General features: G+C 45.2%; 1 long non-coding RNA gene across 1 annotated transcript in view; it reads right to left on the bottom strand.

The window, feature by feature from the left end:
- LOC144754882 (uncharacterized) overlaps positions 1-19,368 on the bottom strand; it is a 325,679-nt gene that overhangs the window by 182,731 nt on the left and 123,580 nt on the right. Inside the window, exons 2-3 of the long non-coding RNA XR_013594777.1 lie at positions 9,293-9,403; positions 8,385-8,521 (exon numbers count right to left, since the gene is read on the bottom strand). This is a non-coding gene — a long non-coding RNA (uncharacterized LOC144754882). The remainder of the gene's footprint in view (positions 1-8,384; positions 8,522-9,292; positions 9,404-19,368) is intronic.

Below are 19,368 nucleotides of genomic sequence, written 5' to 3'. Positions count from 1 at the left end.
CAAAGTGAGCTAAAGAATGATGATGGATTCAACCAAGATATGTGACTGGGGTTGAGTGTCTGAAAGGTTTCAGTACTCTGTCCATCATCTCTTTGGGTTTGCTTTGTTCGCCCTAAGTTGACAGGGTGTGCGCAGACGTTGGTCCCTTGCTCACTTTGCCACTGGATTCAAGCTAGCCTGGCTCATGAAGGGTGTTACCCAGAGAACGGTCCCAGGATGCGTGTTTCCGGTTCAGGGAAGACCTGGCTTGGCAGTTTGGGCTGGACTGTTCCCATGAGGAACAGGGTTAAGACTGATTTGCATATAGCTGGGTCTGAACTAAGGTGACAAAGTGAGCTAAAGAATGATGATTGATTCAACCCTGATCAGTGACTGGGGGTGAGTGTCTGAAAGGTTTCAGTGCTCCGTCCATCATCTCTTTGGGTTTGCTTTGTTCGCCCTACGTTTGTAGGGTATGCCCAAATGTGGGTCCCTTGGTCACTGGATTCAAGCCAGCCTGGCTGATGAAGGGTGTTACCCAGAAACTGGTCCCAGGATGCTTGTTTCCGTTTCAGGGAAGACCTGGCTTGGCAGTTTGGGCTGGACTGTTCCCATGAGGAACAGGGTGAAGACTGATTTACATATAGCTGGTTATGAACTGAGGTGACAAAGTGAGCTAAAGAATGATGATGGATTCAACCCAGATCTGTAACTGGGGGTGAGTGTCTGAAAGGTTTCAGCGCTCCGTCCATCATCTCTTTGGGTTTGCTTTGTTCGCCCTAAGTTTGCAAGGTATGTCCAGATGTGGGTCCCTTGGTCACTTTGCCACTGGATTCAAGCTAGCCTGGCTGATAAAGGGTGTTACCCAGAAACTGGTCCCAGGATGCTTGTTTCCGGTTGTTTCTGGTTCAGGGAAGACCTGGCTTGGCAGTTGGGGCTGGACTGTTCCCATGAGGCACAGGGTCAAGATTGATTTGTATATAGCAGGGTCTGAACTGAGGTGGCGAAGTGAGCTAAAGAATGATGATGGATTCAAACCGAATCTGTGACTGGGGCGAGTGTCCGAAAAGTTTCAGCGCTCCATCCATCATCTCCTTGTGTTTGCTTTGATCGCCCTAAGTTGGCAAGGTACGTCCAGACGTGGGTCCCTTGCTCACTTTGCCACGGGATTCAAGCTAGCCTGGCTGATGTAGGGTGTTACCCAGCAACCGGTCCAGGATGCTTGTTTCCAGTTCAGGGAAGACCTGGTTTGGCAGTTCGGGCTGGACTGTTCCCATGACGCACAGGGTCAAGACTGATTTGTATATAGCGGGGTCTGAACTGAGGTGGCGAAGTGAGCTAAAGAATGATGATGGATTCAACCCAAATCTGCGACTGGGGTTGAGTGTCCGAAACGTTTCAGCGCTCCGTCCATCATCTCCTTGTATTTGCTTTGATCGCCCTAAGTTGGCAGAGTATGCCCAGACGTGGGTCCCTTGCCCACTTTGCCACTGGATTCAAGCTAGCCTGGCAGATGAAGGGTGTTACCCAGAAACTGGTCCCATGATGCTTGTTTCCGGTTCAGGGAAGACCTGGCTTGGCAGTTCAGGCTTGACTGTTCCCAGGAGGCACAGGGTCAAGATTGATTTGTATATAGCGGGTTCCAAACTGAGGTGGCGAAGTGAGCTAAAGAATGATGATGGATTCAACCCAAATCTGTGACTGGGGGTGAGTGTCCGAAAGGTTTCAGCGCTCCATCGATCATCTCCTTGCGTTTGCTTTGATCGCCCTAAGTTGGCAAGGTACGCCCAGACGTGGGGTCCCTTGCTCACTTTGCCACTGGATTCAAGTTAGCCTGGCTGATGAAGGGTGTTACCCAGAAACCGGTCCGAAGATGGTTGTTTCCAGTTAAGGGAAGACCTGGCTTGGCAGTTTGAGCTGGTCTGTTCCCATGAGGCACAGGGTCAATACTGATTTGTATATAGCTGGATCTGAACTGAGGTGGTGAAGTGAGCTAAAGAATGATGATGGTTTCAACCCAGATCAGTGACTGGGGGTGACTGTACGAAAAGTTTCAGCGCTTCGTCCATCATTACCTTGTGTTTGCTTTATTCACCCTAAGTTGGCAGGGTATGCCCATACATGGGTCACTTGCTCCCCTTGCCACTGGATTCAAGCTAGCCTGGCTGATGAAGGGTGTTACCGAGATACCGGTCCCAGGATGGTTGTTTCCGGTTAAGGGAAGACCTGGCTTGGCCGTTTGAGCTGGTCTGTTCCCATGAGGCACAGGGTCAATACTGATTTGTATATAGCTGGATCTGAACTGAGGTGGTGAAGTGAGCTAAAGAATGATGATGGTTTCAACCCAGATCAGTGACTGGGGGTGAGTGTCCGAAAAGTTTCAGCACTCCGTCCATCATCACCTTGTGTTTGCTTTATTCGTCCTAAGTTGGCAGGATATGCCCAGGCATGGGTCCTTTGTTCACATTGCCACTGGATTCATGCTAGCCTGGCTGATGAAGGGTGTTACCCAGAAACTGGTCCCAGGATGCTTGTTTCCGGTTCAGGGAAGACCTGGTTTGGCAGTTCGGGCTGGATGTTCCCATGAGGCACAGGGTCAAGACTGATTTGTATATAGCGGGGTCTGAACTGAGGTGGGGAAGTGAGCTAAAGAATGATGATGGATTCAACCCTGATCAGTGACTGGGGGTGAGTGTCTGAAAGGTTTCAGTCCTCCGTCCATCATCTCTTTGGGTTTGCTTTGTTCGCCCTACGTTTGTAGGGTATGCCCAGATGTGGGCCCCTTGGTCACTGGATTCAAGCTAGCCTGGCTGATGAAGGGTGTTACCCAGAAACTGGTCCCAGGATGCTTGTTTTCGGTTCAGGGAAGACCTGGCTTGGCAGTTCGGGCTGGACTGTTCCCATGAGGAACAGGGTGAAGACTGATTTGCATATAGCTGGGTATGAACTGAGGTGACAAAGTGAGCTAAAGAATGATGATGGATTCAACCCAGATCTGTAACTGAGGGTGAGTGTCTGAAAGGTTTCAGCGCTCCGTCCATCATCTCTTTGGGTCTGCTTTGTTCGCCCTACGTTTGCAAGGTATGCCCAGATGTGGGTCCCTTGGTCACTTTGCCACTGGATTCAAGCTAGCCTGGCTGATGAAGGGTGTTACCCAGAAACTGGTTCCAGGATGCTTGTTTCCAGTTGTTTCCGGTTCAGGGAAGACCTGGCTTGGCAGGTTAAGCTGGTCTGTTCCCATGAGGCACAGGGTCAATACTGATTTGCATATAGCTGGATCTGAACTGAGGTGGCGAAGTGAGCTAAAGAATGATGATGGTTTCAACCCAGATCAGTGACTGGGGGTGAGTGTCTGAAAGGTTTCAGCACTCCATCCATCATCTCTTTGGGTTTGCTTTGTTCACCCTAAGTTGGCAGGGTATGCCCAGACGTGGGTCCCTTGTTCACTTTGCCACTGGATTTATGCTAGCCTGGCTGATGAAGGGTGTTACCCAGAAACTGGTCCCAGGATGCTTGTTTCCGGTTCAGGGAAGACCTGGTTTGGCAGTTCGGGCTGGACTGTTCCCATGACGCACAGGGTCAAGACTGATTTCTATATAGCGGGGTCTGAACTGAGGTGGCGAAGTGAGCTAAAGAATGATGATGGAGTCAACCCGAATCTGTGACTGGGGGTGAGTGTCCGAAAAGTTTCAGCGCTCCATCTTATCATCTCCTTGTATTTGCTTTGATCGCCCTAAGTTGGCAAGGTACGCCCAGATGTGGGTCCCTTGCTCACTTTGCCACTGGATTCAAGCTAGCCTGGCTGATGAAGGGTGATACCCAGAAACCGGTCCCAGGATGGTTGTTTCCGGTTAAGGGAAGACCTGGCTAGGCAGTTTGAGCTGGTTGGTTCCAATGAGGCACAGGGTCAATATTGATTTGCATATAGCTGGATCTGAACTGAGGTGGTGAAGTGAGCTAAAGAATGATGATGGTTTCAACCCAGATCAGTGACTGGGGGTGAGTGTCCGAAAATTTTCAGCACTCCGTCCATCATCACCTTGTGTTTGCTTTATTCGTCCTAAGTTGGCAGGGTATGCCAAGACGTGGGTCCCTTGCTCACTTTGCCACTGGATTCAAGCTAGCCTGGCTGATGAAGGGTGTTTACAAGAAACCGGTCCCAGGATGGTTGTTTCCGGTTAAGGGAAGACCTGGCTTGACAGTTCGATCTGGACTGTTCCCATGAGGCACAGGGTCAAGACTGATTTGCATATAGCTGGATCTGAACTGATGTGGAGAAGTGAGCTAAAGAATGATGATGGTGTTCTGCTAATAGACATATGGACCATTGCAAAGGTAAAGCTATTTCACAAGCCTCTGCAATTAATCGCCTGTATATGCAATGTGGGAAAAGACATTTTTCTCACATCATATCAGTTTATAAAATAAAGATCCCATCGACTTTGAATTATGCTAGCGAAACGATAGATGAGTGTGAGTGGGCCAAATTTGAGAAAGTGGAAGGAAAGATCTGGCGCCAAATATGTAATTTGAATTATGCATCGCCGATCGCGGCACTTAGGCTCGAATTTGGTCTTCTCTCTACATATGTGTTATCAATGGCTGCCTGTTTAAGGTGGTGTAATGCTTTGATAAACGGTTCCGAAAATTTACTAAGGGTAGCATTGCACAGGGAAATATTTGTATACATGTTAGGGAAAAGTGCAATTTTTAGAAATTATTTAAAGGCACTCAGCATGTTTGTTTTAGATATGGAAGGGGCAGCAGCTTTATGTAAAACATCGTTAAAGCATATAATTAAAAAGACAATATATGTAGTTTCTCGTGGAAGAGATCTGAAACTATGCCTATCGAATGGAAGGATGGACTGCATTGTCGGGAGCTCCATTGTTAAAAATCCCCAGCCGTATGTTTTATGGAACCTGAAACACGGAGTACGTAGAGTGATTTTGTTACTAAGAAGGAACTTATTACCTATAAGAATTGTAACAGGTTCCTGGGAGGGTATTCCCAAAAATGAAAGATATTGTAACCTATGTAACTGTGGTATACAAGATTTGAATCACGTTTTGATTGTGTGCCCTGCACTCCATTCAATACGACTTAGATATTTAAGGAATAGTTTTTTAAAGTATAACCTCTCTACAGCAGAACAGGCCCGTAATTGTCTTCTGTTCCCTCCATCCGAACTGATGTGTTTAACATTTTTTGGTTTTTTAAAGAATTTTTAAACGTTTTTGAAGAGAGTAATATGTTAAAGTGTTTTGTTGTTTATAATACTTCTACGCTGAACCATCTACACTGCTGCTAAAAAATCGCACAGAGCACTTGCACTTTTGTATGACATGTTAGTTGCCTTTTTTAAGTAGATAATTCCTCCTTGTTAGACCATCTACATTGTTGCTAGGGGAGGTTGGGAAATACTTTCCCAAAAAATCGCACAGAGCACTTGCACTTTTTATGACATGTGATTTACTACGTGTACCTTATGAGATACAATGCTGCTAGTTATTTATTGGTAAAGAATGTCCCGGAGGGGATACTTAACGCATTAGCACTTTTTTAAGCACTGTTTAACCCCTTCGATGCTCATGACGAGCTCAGCTCGTCATGCAGTACACTGATCGTGTGCTCATGATGAGCTGAGCTCGTCATGAACAATGGGAAAAAAAGAGAGCCAGCACCCTGGAAAAATTGCCATAGCATTGAAGTGGTTAAAAATGTCCTGCTGCTAGTATTACATTGGGTTCATTTCCCTAAAAGAAGTTTTTTAACTGTTTGAGTTGTTTGATATATATATATATATTTGGATTACAACCGCATATTATTTCTTCTGTGTACTTCACTTAATCGGGTTTTTCTGATAGTTCATAGTGTGTTCCAATCGAAAGAAGTCTGTTTATGTTGTAAGCGCATCTGCTTTGAAATGACGTTGTCCATTGTAGGGCTTAGACTACTGAAGAAAAGAAAGTGTTTACTTTTAACTGTATGTATTTTAGTATACAATTGAACTCGTAATTTTATTTTGCATCTCTTCATGTAGGAAATGATGTTTTATTCATGTATTTTATATGGAATTCTAAATCATAATAAATAAATTGAATTGAATTGAATTGAGCTAAAGAATAATGATGGTTTCAACCCAGATCAGTGACTGGGGGTGACTGGCTGAAAAGTTTCAGCGCTTCGTCCATCATTACCTTGTGTTTGCTTTATTCACCCTAAGTTGGCAGAGTATGCCCAATCCTGGGTCACTTGCTCACTTTGCCACTGGATTCAAGCTACCCTGGCTGATGAAGGGTGTTACCGAGAAACTGGTCCCAGGATGGTTGTTTGCTGTTAAGGGAAGACCTGGCCTGGCAGTTTGAGCTGGTCTGTTCCCATGAGGCACAGGGTCAATACTGAATTGCATATAGCTGAATCTGAACTGAGGTGGCGAAGTGAGCTAAAGAATGATGATGGTTTCAACCCAGATCAGTGACTGGGGGTGATAGTCTGAAAGGTTTCAGCACTCCATCCATCATCTCTTTGGGTTTGCTTTGTTCACCCTAAATTGGCAGGGTGTGCCCAGACGTGGGCACCTTGCTCACTTTGCCACTGGATTCAAGCTAGCCTGGCTGATGAAGGGTGTTACCCAGAAACCGGTCCCAGGATGCTTGTTTCCGGTTAAGGGAAGACCTGGCTTGGCCATTCGAGCTGGACTATTCCCATGAGGCACAGGGTCAGACTGATTTGCATATAGCTGGATCTGAACTGAGGTGGTGAAGTGAGCTAAAAATGATGATGGTTTCAACCCAGATCAGTGGCTGGGGGTGAGTGTCTGAAAAGTTTATGGAGTAGTACACTCCGTCACATCCCTTTTGATACCACCTGGGTATTAAACAAATCTTTCCAATAATGTTGTTTTCCTAAAGAATTGGCCTGGGTACTAAATAAAATTACTTCATAAGTTTTTTCAATGGACCTCTAATGGAACCTACCAGTTGTTCCATTTCTGTCCGCCATCTTCGTTTCTTTGGAACAACGTGGTCTAGAACTCAAACGAGCGCAAGGACGCAGCGTTCCACACTCCCCACTTACTGATTTAGTCAGCCGACGAGCAGCACACAAGTAAGCTGCAGTACCCGGTTGGCAACCCCAGTAGGTATAGTCGCAGAGGTGCAGCCTTGATGTGGTAACGTGTGGCACAAGCCGCAAGTCACAGCTCTACATCATTTACAGCCTCACCTCCTTTTTGCCGCTGATTGTAGTTACGATTAGTTTTTAAACTGAATTCCCGTGCATTAATGAGAAATATATCTTTTTTTGTTTCTCCCATACAACTTTCCATTTACAGAGTGGGACTACAGGATTCACTTTCCCCCAGAGGAACCATGGAGCAATGGTAGAATAATATAAATATATGTGGTGCCTACACTCTATATATGTTAGAAAGCATGTGTGTTTTTATACGTTTATGCAATTAAATTACACGTTGGGGATCACAGGTTATTTTCCAACTAGTCGAGATGACACAAGCTGTGTTCTATCACTGTGTGACAAGGTTCTCCAGTTAGGTGGTATAAGAATATACACCTTTCAGTTGTAAGCAGTGAGTGTATTGTGCTGTAGCAGGAGTGGTACTAGGGAACTATCATTGTAAATATTTGTTCTCTTATGGTCCTGATGAAAAGTCAATAGGGGTACGGCTTGAAACATATTGACCCTTTTATGAACCAGACACATGACACCCTATTTTCCTAAGAAATCCCCCGTTTATAATCACACCAGCTAGAGGTCTGAATAAATAGGGTAAACCGTCTAGGCAAGTATTTTTAAAACACATAACCCCAAACCCCCCCCACTGCTATTTTTTTACACCATCTACTTTATCATTACATAGTCTTGAAAGTGCTCCCAGGTATTCCGTAGGTCGCAGCACACCTCCGCAGTGGAGCAGGATGGACCAGATGGTGAAGCATGCCAACAAGGGGTAAGCCTGGTGGTTGAGGGTTTTACAAGAAAACATAGTTTTTTCTCCAGTTTTTTTCCTCGGTACTGCTGGGTTCCTATTATGGCCTTTTCCACTACTTACTTGCTATATTGGTTGGAGAGAGGGGTGGGCCATTTGTGGGTTTAGTTTATATTGCTAGAGGAATAAAGTTTTTATAGTTTTAAATTATGACTTTTAAAATGTTGGTGCGCCACTGTTTTACTTCCCAATGCTGCCTTTGTCCCAGCTAGTTTTTAAAATCTGCAGATAGTGTAACAACAAAATAGTATGCAGTACACTCCCTTTTCCTACTACTTTCATCGTAGTCTCTGTCTGCAACTATATTAACTCCTAAGTACTCGGAAGGGGGGGAGTTGAATTTCCATTGTATATAGATTGCAGTTCAACAATCAATCAACCACAGTTCTCTTACCAGGTTAGATGAAGTGAGGGCTGCATGGTTTTCCAAGGTAGTAGCATAGTAACAGTGAAGGCATCAGAAGCGAGGTCCCACTCCCTCCTAGGCGGAATCAAATGGTAGGGTAAGGACTATTCATCACAGGGAACTAACTAAAGTGAAAACAAAAAATTAGTTCATGCAGGTATTAAATGCAAGCTTTTTAAAAATTGAGACAGTCTCCAGACTAGGCTAAATTGAATGAATCAAATCAATGGTGAGCTAGAAAACGTTACAAAGTGAAGTTGACTCGAAATGCGAAGTGGACAAGGGTAAGCTTTGATGAAATACAGTGATTGAATGATGTTGCTGGCAATGATGTACCCCTGAAAATATCGAACACTGTTTTTATGCGTGGTTGTATAAATAATAAATATGGCCAGTGTGGGCTATACTTAGAGTTGAAGATCCTCATCCTGCACTGAGTTGGTGTTGCTTTCACCACATCCACCCCACCAAGTGTGTGGTCAATAAACAGTGTAAATTATTAAGTCACGCCTCAATAAATCACTCAGCCAGGGGGATGGGGTTAGGGGTTCGATGAATAAATGGGAAGGGGGATTTGGGGAAAGATTTGACCAAGACAAACAATACACAAGGACAACATTAATCTGGGCAATGAGCAGCCAACAGTCATAAATCTGTTATGAGAGGAAAAGGAAACGAAGGAATGAGTACAGGTAACTTAAATGCAATGCAAACCAAACAGTCCGTCTGCCCCCAGAGAGACCCAAGGTACATTATATCTAAATGTTCTGTTACCTAGCTCTGAAAGATAGCAACTATATTACAAATTATGTAGTAGTCAAGCGAACAACACACACAGTTCTAATGATTATTAAAATTTTAAAAATGACACTGTATTGCTAAATTGGGATTTTCACCTGCATTCTTCTTTTAGTGTCCATCAATCTTGGGTGCATGCTGATGCAGTCCGGTAAGGTAAGCTTGAGTGTTAGAGTGCTTTTCCAGTTTGGTGCAGGATAAGAGAAGACCTGCGGATTGTAAAACAAAAATTATATTGTAGAATCAAGGAGAAGGTCGGAACGTAAACTTCATGAGGAGTGCACAGGGAAGACTCAGAGGCGGCACAACAGAGAAAAGAAGAAAACTAGTCCTTTTAGCACTCATTCATTTTATGACTTATGTGTGAACAATTAGGTGAGAGCAATTTACAAACACCTATCACACAAAAGTGGTCACATGTAACTATCGGTATCAAGCTGATGAAACTCACAACTGTCATGACCATTAAGTTATCTTCATCAAAATCATAAGAATAATATGTAGCCTAACAGCACCTGCATAATTTGATAATCATTCATGACCACAGACACAACAGAAACAGTTGTTTTTCATGCAGCCATGGCAAGCACTGGGCCTACTGGCTGGAAGGCTCATTCCATTGGCAGACTAGGCCACATAGTCAGTGCTTAATTTGAGCCGGTGCTTTCCGGTGCTCAGCACCGGCACTTCATTGGTTTCCGGTGCTCTGCACCGGCACCTAATTGTCAACACCATACTTGGAACAGTCTACCACATGGTGGTCCTGCCCATCTAATTTAGAGATGAGCAGAACAACAGTTGTTTAGGAATACAATGTACATTAAAAAAAATGCTAACACCTACCTCCCCAGCCATTCCTTTATCTTTGGGGACCTGGAATAATCTTAAATGTTGCATTTACATGTGAGAGAGATGGTTAGTAGTTGCTTTGGCAGCAATGACAAGGGCCATGGGTGGTGCAAACTGCAGTGACCTCCTGATCATAGCCCAGGCACTTAATATTTTACAAATTAAGCACTGCACATAGTACATTAAAAGAATACAGCAAATGTATTAAAAAACAATACATTGTATTAAACTGTGCAGCATTATTCCTTTACAAAAGACGAAAAATCCCATGCAAAAAACAGCAACAATCAGCAAGAAGGCATGGCCACAACAAAGAAGACAAGCAGGCCGTGGCAAAAGCACACAAGCTGGCTACAGAAACAAGCAGTAAGAAGGCATGGCCACTACAAAGAAGACATGAGGGCCTATGGCAAAAGCACACTTGCTGGCTACACAAAATGGCCTCTTATAACACATATAATTATGGGGGACCCTAGGGCTAATTTAATGACCAGCTCTGAGTACATGCCCAATCAAATACTCATCACAAAAAGGGTATCAGAGGGTCAGAATTCATACAGGTGATTATTGGGGACAATAGTAGTGAGTTATTACCACTAGCCATATAACAAGTGTTTTTAATGAAAGTCACAAGAGCCAGGTCAGGTCAGTGTCTGGTCTCTGGCACCCATCAGTCACCACTCGGAACCGCCCTTCATCATCTGGGGCTCCGAGGACCAACAAAGCACCTGATCTAGTCTTGAGCAGGAAAGGGCTGACCTTCCTGCTGGTCAGGGCGTGGTCACTTTCAGTTGGAAAGATATGTATTAGTGATGTGACTGACGGGGTGAAAAAATGTGCAGTGCAAGAAACAAAGGATAAGGAAAAAGTGAATAAAATTGGTTTAGGAAGCAAAGAAATTTTTAATTGGATATAGCTCCCAATGCCAATATTAAAAATTAGCCAAGACAGGGGAAAATTTATGAACTGTCTAGTGGTGGAACGTGGTCGACATGTTTCAGCAAATAATGGCCATGTGGCCTTGCTTTCTTCAGGACCTTAGAATGACGCTACTGCAAACAACAACAAACAAGCATTGGAAATGCAATAGGTCTCGCAGCATTAGAGTTAGTGCTTTTAGAATTGTTTATGGGTTTTTTTGTAAATCTTTAGCATTTTTGTTTCCTGTAGCCAATGCTAAAGAATAAAAAAAAAAAGCCATAAACATTTCTAAAAGCTCTAACTCAAATGCTCCGAGACCTATTGCACTGTGTGAGGGTGAGGGGTTGAGGGTGAGTGAGGGTGAGGGTGAGTGAGGGTGAGTGAGGGTGAGGGTGAGTGAGGGTGAGTGAGGGTGAGTGTGAGTTAGGGTGAGGGGTTGAGGGTGGGTGAGGGTGAGGGGTTGAGGGTGAGTGAGGGTGAGTGAGGGTGAGGGGTTGAGGGTGAGTGAGGGTGGGTGAGGGTGAGTGAGGGTGAGGGGTTGAGGGTGAGGTGTTGAGGGTGAGTGAGGGTGAGGGCGAGTGAGGTGTTGAGGGTGAGTGAGGGTGAGGGTGAGGGGTTGAGGGTGAGGGTGAGGGTAGGTGAAGGGTTGAGGGTGAGTGAGGGTGAGTGAGGGTGATGCTGAGGGGTTGAGGGTGAGTGAGGGTGAGTGAGAGTGAGGGTGAGTGAGGGGTTGAGGGTGAAGGGTTGAGGGTAAGTGAGGGTGAGTGAGGGTGAGGGGTTGAGGGTGAGTGAGGGGTTGAGGGTGAGTGAGGGTGAGGCGTTGAGGGTGAGCGAGGGTGAGTGTGGGTGAGGGTGAGTGAGGGTGAGGGGTTGAGGGTGAGTGAGGGTGAGTGAGGGTGAGTGAGGGTGAGTGTGGGTGAGCGGATCTAAATAACCAATTACACCACATCAAATTAGACAGATGCAAAAACGCTGAGCAAATCCCCCCACCGGCCAGAGCTGGGAGCGTTTATCGTGCCTATAAATTAAATTATTGATACCAGATTGCAGACGATGCGATTGGACGGAGGGAGGCGGCGAGTCTATCTGGTCCCTGCCCCTCCTCCCGCCACGCTCCGGGGCAGCTGTGGGGGATAATCTCCTTCGAGCCGAAGGCGGGCAAGATGCGCGGTGCTGTCAGGGAAGAATGCGAGCAGCGGGACACGGCGCTGCTGTTTTCGGGGGGTCTAGGGTGAGTGCCACAAACTAGTGATGCTGGGACGCGTCCGACAGTTAGGGTAGTGACGGGACTGTATGTGTGTGTGCTTCGGTACTGGGACATAAGGGGGCGCTGCAGGTCAGGTTGCAAGGCTGGACAACTGCTTGGTGTCCTGGTAATGAAAAAGTAGGGAGTTGTGCAAGTAGGGATTAAGAAGATGCACTGCTTGATCTCAGTGTGAGTACGAGTACAGCGGCAGTACGGCTGCTGCAAGTCTGGATTGGGCTGCACTGGGTGCTTGCACTGTGAGTACAGGTACAGGACAGTAGGGCTGCTGCAAATGGGGGGGGTGGGGGTTAAGTGCAGCGAAAGCGATTACCTGCGGGGATAAAGAATAGGAAAACCTAACATCAGAATGTCTCAGGTAGCTCATAATGCAGTTGGTCGGCCATATGTGCCACTCGTTGAAAACAATAAACATGCAGAATAAGCGTCATTATAGTAGGCGCGGGCGGAGTTCTTTTTACCTAGCGTGATTCAGGAAGTGTCTAAAGAGAGGACCAACGGTAATTGTTATCCTCATAAACATTGGGTGCAATCAGTTAAACAAACCGTGAGCTGTTAATACGGGTCTTTCGTGGACTTGTGCCGGTAAGGTGTCTTGTTTAAAATGGTGATTTCTGCCGTCTAGCGAGAGCAAAAGTGGGGCAGACTTACTTTCGAGCAGAGCTGCAAGGGTCTATCTCCTTCTTGATGTGGCTGGTGATGCGTGAAGTGCCGCGTGTGAGGTCCTGTTTAAATACTGCGTGGCGTGGCCAACGTGCTAGCATGCACGTTCTAACCTGTGTATGGCGCTGAGTTTAAAACCTGGAACTGGAGGTTTTCTCGAGCATACCTGTTGAAATTAACTTGTAGTCCAGAGAATTGCGTGTTATAGCTTAGGGATTAACTAATTTGTCAGCAGGATGTGTTTTGCGCAATACAGTACATGTTATGTACATTGTCAATTGCAAGCAGGAGAACAGTTTGTGAACTTTAACATCCTAAAGAATCGATGACCACATACAAAGTTAACATGAACTAATGTCGGATCTGTGTGAGACAGCAACAGGGAGCGTTGCGAGTGGCATACAAGACGGAGGGAAGAGAGGGGAGGGGGGAGGAGAAATGCGACACGGCGGGAAGGGGAGGGGGCGGAGCGGGTACAATAAACAAGACGGAGGGAAGAGAAGGGAGGGGGGAGGAGAAGTGCGACAGGGGAAATGCGAGACGGCGGGAAGGGGAGGGGGCGGAGCGGGTAAAAACTTGTAGTCCAGAGAATTGCGTGTTATAGCTTAGGGATTAACTAATTTGTCAGCAGGATGTGTTTTGCGCAATACAGTACATGTTATGTACATTGTCAATTGCAAGCAGGAGAACAGTTTGTGAACTTTAACATCCTAAAGAATCGATGACCACATACAAAGTTAACATGAACTAATGTCGGATCTGTGTGAGACAGGGAGCGTTGCGAGTGGCATACAAGACGGAGGGAAGAGAGGGGAGGGGGGAAGAGAAATGCGACACGGCGGGAAGGGGAGGGGGCGGAGCGGGTACAATAAACTAGACGGAGGGAAGAGAGGGGAGGGGGAGGAGAAGTGCGACAGGGGAAATGCGAGACGGCGGGAAGGGGAGGGGGCGGAGCGGGTAAACAAAGACGGACGTGCACGCGCTTTTAAGCTCAATGCGCATGCGCATTGAGCTTAAAAGTCACGGGCACTGCAAGGAATCGCCACGATTCCTTGCAGTGTGGATAAAGAGCGGATAAGTCCCAATACTCTCGCCTTGCTCGATGCGCATGCGCATCGACAGGCGAGACCTAAAAACCCAAAAGTGTGAAGAGGTGTTTTTTTAAAAGAACTTATCGGAACAACTTAGCTACTGTTATATGTGTCACCTGGACCTTCTAGGTGTACATGTTCCGTATCTTCTCACAAATTCAGTAGTACACTGAAAAAGAAATGCATGGCATGAGTACATCGCTCACCACCTGTCCACAAGAAAACCGTTTTTCTCACCATTGATAAGTACCAACATTGGTGAAGCCTAAATCCAAAGAATAAGGCCAAATGCATTGTATGTACTAATGCCTTCTAGTTCCTATAGAACTTGAAACTTTTCAAATTTCACATGCTACATCTTACCTGATTTGTAAGAAGTAGAGACCTCACCCCACCTGGCTGCGGCTCAGGACATAGGTGAAGCACCGCTCTGTAAAGGTGAATAAATCCAAGCCATTGAATCATTCACCATAAATATGCCAATAACACACAACACAGATTTAATTATTGCCAAGAAGTTTCTGTCATGGTATGAAGCTAGTGCATAAGTGGATTTCGTTCCTTATACTGTCCTAGCATGGTGAATAGAGTGATATAGATGATATTGTATCAGCTCTGAACCTGTTACGTAAATGTGCCCACAAGGATCTATAAGAGTAGAGCGTGATAGCAAACCCGCCCCTCGAACCTTATGGTGGAAAGCGTGTGCCCAAGGGCGGTATTGATGCCATCCTGTTAGCTCTACAAAACCATTCGTCTTGACCCATTGTGCTCATATACCCAGAAAAGAACTATCTAAGTATAGCGGTATGGCGTGATGGAAACCCCGCCCTTAAAACCAGCAGCGGAGGATATGCACTGCTGCCGGCTGAGTTAAAAGAAAGAAGAAGAAACCGTTGAAAACGTTTTCGGTGACCTTACCTTTCCGTCGGTAATCCAACGCGGCATCTGTGCCGTCTGGGGAGGTACCGGCGGTCTGTTTGCTCGCAGTTTTATCACGTTGCTCCCGATTGGCTAAGGCAATCACGTGATGAGCGGACAAGCAGCGTCATGCGGTGGTAATGTTATAAGCGCTAGGATTGGTTGAGCCCAGATGGGATTAGACCAATCGCACGCACACCGTACGTAGTCATGGCAATAATTGGTAAATACACGGCGGTCCTGTAAACCTTCAATGTGCGCTAGAGTGTTTACTGCGCTTTTTTTGATGATGTGAATAAAGTGAATGCTCAAACTGAGCCCCACTCGGTCATAATGCACTAGATAACTAGAGGATGTTAGTCGATCACCTGAGACTGATACCATCTGAAACTGACAGTCCTGTCGGTTACGTTGCATATCAGAATCACCACTCCCAGAAGAATGATCTTATTGGTCATTGGTAAACATTAATCAGGAGGTGATTTCAGAACGAGGACCAAGGTATGTCATCATTCAGCCCTATCTGGTCAGTACCAAGTTTCAAAACCCATTTTTGTTCTTTCACTAGCAGGAAATTGCCCACATTCGTGACGTGTGATGGAATGAACGGTTTCTCTAGGACCGTCCATTTAAATGAAGTGGGTGAGTGATTCAAGGTGATGAAATGGGTGGTAAGCCTAGTAGCCTGCCTCTTACAGTTGATGGTACTTCTGTGTTCAGACAGCCTCACCTTGATCTTTCGAGTGGTCATCCCCACGTATCTGAGTCCGCAGGGGCAGGTGATCAAATAAATTAATTTGTCGCTGTTGCAGTTGGTGAATCTCACTTGTCTCCAGGGCCTGGACGTACCGATGTCAATTTCTGTGGTTTTTGACGTCTGAGCACATGATTGACATGTGCCACATGGATGATGGCCGGAAACTGGAGGCAAGTCCCATAGGGTACCCACTGCTCTAGGTGTTTCCTCTCGTGGTCTAGTGTGGACCATTCTATCTCTCAAGTTGGGTCCTCTCTTAAAGGAGAACAACGGCTGTTGGATAGAATGGGGTCCTGAATTTAAGATGGACCAACGTTTCTTCACTGCTTTCTTGATACTGTTGGACAATGTACCAAAAGTATGTACAAAAGTAAGCCTTTCCAGAGGTGCTTTTGGAGTAGGTGGTTCCAATAATGCTGCCCGATTATTGTTGCTAGCCCGCTTCATTGCTCGATGTACCAGACGGGGAGGGTATTTCCTATTGACAAGCTGAGTCTTGAGTGCAGTAGAATGTGTTTTGAAAGCTGTGCCTGTGGAGCAATTTCTTTGTACCCGTAAAAATTGCCCAAAGGGCAAATTGTCCCGTAAAGATTTGGGATGATGGCTGTCGTACAACAGAAGGGAGTTTCTGGACATAGGCTTCCTATACAGTTCTGACTGTAATCCAGTAGTTGTGGCCTTAATCATGAGGTCAAGGAAAGCCAAACTGTCGCCGCCAATTTCTATGGTGAAGCGTAAAAAAGCATTCCTGCTGTTCAACCATCCTAGGAAATCCTGACAACTTGCTCTTGAACCTCGCCATACCACCAATATATCGTCGATATATCGTTTCCAGATTTTTATCTGCTCGAAGTATGGATTGGACTCGGTCAGGACATGTCGTTGTTCGAAGGAGTGTACATAAAGATTTGCCAGGCTGGGAGCATAAACGCTCCCCATGCTGGTTCCAGACACTTGTAAATATGTGTTGTCTTCAAACTTAAAAAAGTTCTTCTTCATTGCTAAAGTAGCACAGGCCATGATGAAATGAACCGGAGTGATGGTGTCTATCTCGTTTGTGTCAAGCAGATAATGGATGACTTCAAGGGTTTCATCCTGAGGTATGGAGGTGTATAAGGCCTCTACATCAAACGAGACCAAGAGGTCAGTTGTGGCATCAAAGGCCAGGTCAGGTAATAGACGTAAGACGTCAGTAGTGTCCTTTAAGTAAGTGGGCATCGTTTGGACCATTGGACGTAAGAAGTGGTCTACAAACGTCGACAGAGGTTCTAGGATCGACCCGATGCCCGAAATGATCGGTAACAGGTTCAGAGCTGATACAATATCATCTATATCGCTCTATTCACCATGCTAGGACAGTATAAGGAACGAAATCCACTTATGCACTAGCTTCATACCATGACAGAAACTTCTTGGCAATAATTAAATCTGTGTTGTGTGTTATTGGCATATTTATGGTGAATGATTCAATGGCTTGGATTTATTCACCTTTACAGAGCGGTGCTTCACCTATGTCCTGAGCCGCAGCCAGGTGGGGTGAGGTCTCTACTTCTTACAAATCAGGTAAGATGTAGCATGTGAAATTTGAAAAGTTTCAAGTTCTATAGGAACTAGAAGGCATTAGTACATACAATGCATTTGGCCTTATTCTTTGGATTTAGGCTTCACCAATGTTGGTACTTATTAATGGTGAGAAAAACGGTTTTCTTGTGGACAGGTGGTGAGCGATGTACTCATGCCATGCATTTCTTTTTCAGTGTACTACTGAATTTGTGAGAAGATACGGAACATGTACACCTAGAAGGTCCAGGTGACACATATAACAGTATCTAAGTTGTTCCGATAAGTTCTTTTAAAAAAAACACCTCTTCACACTTTTGGGTTTTTTGTTGTTGTTTGCAGTAGCGTCATTCTAAGGTCCTGAAGAAAGCAAGGCCACATGGCCATTATTTGCTGAAACATGTCGACCACGTTCCACCACTAGACAGTTCATAAATTTTCCCCTGTCTTGGCTATTTTTTTAATATTGGCATTGGGAGCTATATCCAATTAAAAATTTCTTTGCTTCCTAAACCAATTTTATTCACTTTTTCCTTATCCTTTGTTTCTTGCACTGCACATTTTTTCACCCCGTCAGTCACATCACTAATACATATCTTTCCAACTGAAAGTGACCACGCCCTGACCAGCAGGAAGGTCAGCCCTTTCCTGCTCAAGACAAGATCAGGTGCTGTGTTGGTCCTCGGAGCCCCAGATGATGAAGGGCGGTTCCGAGTGGTGACTGATGGGTGCCAGAGACCAGACACTGACCTGACCTGGCTCTTGTGACTTTCATTAAAAACACTTGTTATATGGCTAGTGGTAATAACTCACTACTATTGTCCCCAATAATCACCTGTATGAATTCTGACCCTCTGATACCCTTTTTGTGATGAGTACACAAAATGGCCGCCAGCCACATGGTCACAACAACAAGCAGGAGGCCTGGAAAACAAAGACCACATGCAGGCCTATGGACCCTGACTATACAAAATAGTCCCGGGCCACATGGGGAACAAAAACAAATGGTGACTTATGGCAAACATACACACAACGGCAGACAAAGGGCAACACAGGGAAAACAGCATTAATTCAGCAATAACAAAAACGACAACAGGGGTAAAAATGTTTACAACAACACACATACTCCAAAGGCAATACCCCACCTAAACATTGTTTGCAGGAAGAAATAACACGTGAAATACCACAAAAAACACATTTCATTTTGGATTCCAATCCACCCATGGCCTAAATGATGTTTCAAATTCAACACACACCATAGAAACAGTTGTTTCATGCACCCATAACTAGCACTTGACCTACATTCTGGAAGGCCCTTTTGCAGACTAGGCCACATATTGAATTAAATCAATATTGCAATTTTTCTTTTTTTTTAAGCATGAAGAAAATGTAGTGAACTGTGCAACATTTTTCCTTTATAAAAGAAGAAAAATCACTTTGAAAGTGTGGTAAATAAATAAATAATACCTCTATTTTTGACTAGACATACAATAACAGATAGCTCAATAAATAAGAGTCAAGATTCGAGGTAGCTGGAGTTTGCAGGTTTTAATACAGCATAAAGGACAGGAACAGGACAACCTGCACGGGAATAGGATGGCAGCGCTGCCTGGGGCAGGGACAAAGGAATGGTAACTTTTCATAACAGTGCACAAGTATATATACTTAAACAAAATACATGATGTTCAATACAATAGGCGTAGCAGTAGGCAGGGCCTGTAGCAGTCGCGAAAGATAAGGCAGAAAGTAGGTGTAACAGGAGGCGTGAACAGGGCGTATACATAGACATGTGGTGTAGACGTAACGGAATATGTCATAAATGGGGCGGAAACATGGAGGGGGCTACCTAAGGAGCCGGGACCTCTAACCTAGTGGTGCGCACAAGCTGGCAATGACGTGTTACTAGGAAGAAGCTGGGGGCTATGACTTCTGCGCTAGAAGAAGAGACTGAAGTCTGGAGAGTCAGAGCGACATGTACCTAAACACTATCTAGTATCTGATGTTTAGAGAACATGTTGATAGAATCCAAAAGTTATCAGGGCAAAGGCTAACAGACACTAAGACTGGTGCATGCATTATTCTACATGTAGTGTGTGTTGAGGAATATTAAATGACCATTAATACAGTATTTCTCTTTCATGGAGACGT

Source organism: Lissotriton helveticus, chromosome 5_1 (assembly GCF_964261635.1).
Source record: "Lissotriton helveticus chromosome 5_1, aLisHel1.1, whole genome shotgun sequence".
Lineage (NCBI taxonomy): Eukaryota > Metazoa > Chordata > Amphibia > Caudata > Salamandridae > Lissotriton > Lissotriton helveticus.
Note: the sequence above shows the minus strand (reverse complement) of the source record. Positions and strands in the feature narration are given on the sequence as shown.